The 5,246-nt window shown below is 34.9% G+C and overlaps 1 long non-coding RNA gene across 1 annotated transcript; it reads right to left on the bottom strand.

The window, feature by feature from the left end:
• Positions 1–1,250: 1,250 nt before the first annotated feature.
• On the bottom strand, positions 1,251–3,432 carry LOC135644705 (uncharacterized). The gene is made up of 3 exons (XR_010498568.1): positions 2,266–3,432; positions 2,060–2,182; positions 1,251–1,437 (listed from the first exon to the last, which is right to left on the bottom strand). It is a non-coding gene; the product is annotated as an uncharacterized LOC135644705 (long non-coding RNA).
• Positions 3,433–5,246: the final 1,814 nt, after the last annotated feature.

The following is a 5,246-nucleotide window of genomic DNA, read 5'->3' as shown; positions in this document are numbered from 1 at the left end:
TTATGCCCTTCTTTCATGGTCATTTCAAATGATCAAATTTAAAGAAGTGATCTTTTAGATGAGACTTTGGCGGTGATAATTGGGCTCTAAGAAGATTTCTCAGAGGAAGAAAACCAGTAAATATGCACCCAAAGTCGGATTCGATTACCACCTATTAGATGCAGAAATTAAGGTACCTTTTTTTTGTCCGAGAAGGGGAGGAAGAAGAGTCGGTGAGCGCGAGGGATGACCAATCTTACTGGCTAAGCGTAAAAAAATTATGGTGCTCCATGTTTCACAATAACATGAAAACCATCATAAGTCTTGTCCTCTCCTAAGTCTTGCCCTAACTGATGTTAAAGACATGAACCATGCTGATCATAAGTTAGCCAGGTTGTCAAATCCACTCAAACCCTCAAGACACCTCACTGTGCTTCATAATTGGAAGATTATAGTTTATAAGACTACAAGTGTCATATATCTTAACACGATGTGATCTGATAGCCTATCTGACTAAACTGGGTATGAATGAAACCCCTAACTAAAACTGTCCAAATTATGATCTGATCAAGGTTTTAAAAATCGAGATGAAGGTCAAGACTAAATTCTGATCTGATCAAGGTTTTAAAAATCGAGATGAAGGTCAAGACTGGTAAACAAGAAGGGGATAATAATGCAACAATTGGTTGGGACAATATGGTTGGAGTATTGGACAAAGATGATGATAGGATAAGGTCACAGAAAAATTAAAATCAATACAAAAAACCAAAATCAGATAAATTCATTTTTTATGGAAAAAATCAAAATTACCACCAAGCTTATATTAATAGATGACTAAGATGTGAACCTTAGATGCAATACTTTTACCAAGGTCTCATTCCATGTGGCCAACACCAAATAGCATCTAATACTTGATAGCTAATATTACAATTCATCAATTTTTATGGTTGAAGCACATTCAAACAATAAATTGATAAGTTCTAATAAAACTATTACCATGTTTCATGACCCCGACAAACTCATGGTTTTGGCTTATCAAAAAAGTCCAGATAAACATACAAAAGGCAATTGCTGATGAGCTGATTCTTCCACCAGAGAAAAACAAAATCAATTGTCGAATACACCACATTTTGTTGAACAGTGGATGTTTTTTATGCACAAAAGGTTGCATAAATCACATTACATATGCAACAAGAAAAATAAAGCAAAGCAGCAAAAAGAAAGATATGAGCCACTTACATCATCTCTTTCTTCACGAATTTGGCGCAGCCTCTCTTCGTCCAACCATTTTTCATGTTCTGCTAGCTTTTTCTTATAGGCACTGGTTACAAACTTTTCCTTATCTGCAAAAAGGTTATCATCCTTGCTCCTCTCTTTCAGCAGCTTCCTCTCATATACAATTTCATGTTCCCGCTCACGTTGTTTTGCTTTCTCCATAAGTGTTTATATATACTTTGACTGCAACCAAGATCAAACACAAACATAAAATTTTTAACTTGCATTCTTAATCATTAAGCACTCAAAAAATAAGGTCGATCCTCTCCCACAATTTCGTTTTAATACAAAAAGGATGCCGCCGAAAAAGAACTGCCGAATTAGGATTTTTGAATTCACATCATACTTGAACAAAGCACAATTGAAAATTAAAATGCTAATTATTGTGCCAAAGCAAACATATAAAGTCCACAAAGCTTTACTTTGTATCCTATTATTGATCTGAATTTCGAAAAGGTATCCCATGTTTATTTCAAGAAAGGAATGGAGCAGATACGATAAATAATCATCGTCACACCTGCCCCACCCTGAACACGAGGGAAAACCAATTTCAAAAAGAGTAATAAGGTGAGTTCGTTTTGTAAAGTATCGACTTTGGGTACATATCTAAGAAATCTTCTTGGAGACCAATTATCACCGCCATAGTCTTATCTAAAAGATCACATATTTAAATTTGATCATTCGAAATGATCATGAAAGAAGGGCATAAAGGGGTCTCACATAAGACTGAAACGCAATTCCATACAATCATCAGCGTAATCAAAAGGATCATGTTTTCATCCAAACGTAGGCAAAAGTGAAGTACCTTTCTCTCCGTTCGATCCTGAACCTTGGGGCGCGCAATCTTCCCCTTCATCTCGTCGTAAACCCCGTCGTAGTCGAAGAACGAGGGATCCTCTTCCATTGCCTTTTTGTGCTGCTCCTCGATCTACCAAATTCCACCATCAATCAACTAACCCGTAAGTTCAGTTACTCATCAATACCAGGAATAAGGAAACCATTTTAAGAAACCTTCCGGAGAGACTTGTTATTGGACGCCTGCCGTGAGATTTCCCTCTCGATGTCATCCTCGTCGTCGTCGCCGCCGAAAGCGAAGGCAGGAAGGGGAGGGCGAGGAGGAGCTGGCTTCGAGGTCCTCTGCGCTGGCTTCGAAGGCAGAATTGACCAACAGAACCTTTGAATATGCAAAAGATGACAATTATATTCTTGACACGGAACCTTTATTTTGCTCAAAATGAGAATAAACAAGTCATATTTTAACCATTCTAGCAAGCAAGAAAGTCTACGGTTATTATGAATTCAGATGCTCCCGTTTACAGCAAAACATAGATTACACCTATATTCTCGCTAATGTACATGACATACTTGCAGTGAAGATGATCCTCTAGATTATTTTGCAACTAAAGACCAAATATAATACAGAGATGACACTAAGAACATTATTGTAAAGAAACAAGTCCACTTTTTCTTCAATTTCCAAAAATTACAAAACAAGATAGCTTATTCTATGTTCACAGATCACTTGCCACTATTGGCAGCATCGCAAGTTATTTTATGATATGAAGTTTGTTAATGGGGGGAAGCAGTTTCATGATTAACCTCCACTAATTTCAGGTGAAAATTCCAACCAAAGCAACAACAATTAAAGCATAACAATCATGTTTATACATAAGCTTTAAAGACAACTATTATCAAAAATCAAGTTTCAAGTCCTGATTCATCTAATCTCACCTTTTCTCATGTCATACCTGCTATACAATGTAATTGTCTTTTAATGGCTTTGAAGAAGAATGCTTGATGGCACAATGACCATCATGACAAGAAGTCTGACAACAGCAGGCTTTCAGATGAGGTAATTTGTCTCGCTGCTGTGATGAAATACAACAGATCCAACTGCTGAATTGCTCACCAGCAGATAAAAGTAGGGGCAGGGAGGAGAGAAAGATGGGTTGAGTAATTTTGTTGTATTAAGTCACATTAAAATTATAAAAAGAAAACAAATGCAGGGTCTTGTGACAAATAAGAAGGAAAAATAGAAAAATTAGGAAATAGATGAACATAAAGAACATGCTAAGAAAACCCAACATTATTTTTTTGCATTTTAAATTTATATTTTATCTAAGGAACGGATACTCCTTAAAACAAAATTACATGCAATTCAGACACTTGTTCATGGAATATAAATGTTCTTGTTGCCAGCTCATGAATCTTATCGGTGTCGGCTTCAATTAATCAATCCTCTTCGACAATTTACCAAACCTTAGCCATAATTATCCATCATACCAAAAAAGAAATGTCTACCACATCAAATTCTTCTACTCTGTTTCTCTTACCCTTTCTTCTGCTATCATCCTGTTGCTTTGTTACCATGTATGTGTCCTTAAGTTGGTCCCAATCCTTTATGGATCTGGGCAATTTAGTTGGCACAAAATAAAACCTCTGGTGAACCCTTACACTAGTTCAGAAAATTGATTCCAGGATCATTGGTTTTATCCTGAGTTAGTCCAATCAGCTCGAGAAGTTTAGCACAATATGGGAACAACTCATTGACACTTCAGATGTTAATTGTTAGATGGCTTCTTCAATGAACGTGGACGGTGACATTATTTATAAGAGATTCACCTCTCCATATGGTTGCCAAAAATAGAGGAGGAACTCAGTTATTCTTTTTTTAAAGAGAAAAAAGCAAATAAAACAGGGTTAAGAACACAATAAAAAAACATGCATGTACTACCGATCACCATGTCAACATCAAGGATTTTTGTATATGTCACGGTACACAATGAAAGCAGATTTAGAAAAATATAATCATCTTCAGAAGGCTAGATTTCAGTAATGTCATAAAAAAACTACATTTTAGTAATCTTTAGGCATAAATTTTATATATGACAATAAGTAGCTCTTGATGATCTTTGTCTGATATTTTCATATATGATACATGATTAGTCAAAGCTAGACTATTAGAGTTTCTTTTCACAAGTAATCAAAGATGAAAATAGAAAGTTAGAAATTTTGGTGAAATTCAAAATTCATAAATTGAACATTTAGGGGATTTTATCTAGAAAATTGAGTAGTTTTTCTTTAACTTTCTGTTGTAGTTTCAAAAGTTGAGGAAAATAACAAGCTTTAAGTATTTTTTTTATTTTTAATTTTAATTTTTCCCCAAATTTAGGTTCCTTTAATATTTTAATTATTTTTATCTCAAATCTGATGTTTTTATTACACATTGTCCAATTTGACCAACCTAATGCAACACAAATTTTTATATCCTTGAGCATTCAATCCAGTAAAAGACTTGGTTCAAATTTCATGGACCTTTCTAACAGCAATAAAAAGTTTCATTCACTCTTCATTATATGGTTTCACATGCCAATTCTTTGAACACTAGTAGTCCACTTCTTTACAAAATTTTCATACTTATGTGTTCTCATTCTCACTTCCTTTCCCTGGAAAGCCAAGAGGCAACCTCTAGAATTTCTAATTTATCTTGATAAAATATACTAGAAATCGAACTTAGATGTGTTACAAGGATCTACCAACTGCAAGCCAATCTAGCACTAAACATAAGATTAGTGGGAAAAAGAACATCTGGAAATATAATGAGATAAAACATTAACTGATAATGATACTTCAGCAATATTAGCTACATAGAGCACAATTAAGTTAATCAATGTTAACCTTCATCATCAAACAATAGACTATTGAATTAGATGAAAGCCTCTCCTCAAACAGGCAAACAGAAGTTACTGAACAAGGTACAAAACAACCATTCTCACAAGGTAAGGACAAAGTTAATGGCAGGAATTTAAAGCAGCACACAACAAAAGCAGATCACAACTTTGTGACATGTGGTTTAGATACTGGACACAGCAACTGATAGTTGATATATCAATGTGCTATTTATTGTCTAAAATCCTAGATGTTTGAAATCCAGATACTGGCTGGAGGATAAGTAATAAGCAGCCTTAAATTGCCACAACACAGTTAAAGGT

Source organism: Musa acuminata, chromosome BXJ3-8, assembly GCF_036884655.1.
Source record: "Musa acuminata AAA Group cultivar baxijiao chromosome BXJ3-8, Cavendish_Baxijiao_AAA, whole genome shotgun sequence".
Lineage (NCBI taxonomy): Eukaryota > Viridiplantae > Streptophyta > Magnoliopsida > Zingiberales > Musaceae > Musa > Musa acuminata.
The sequence above is the reverse complement of the archived record's forward strand: the minus strand, read 5'-3'. Positions and strand labels throughout refer to the sequence as shown.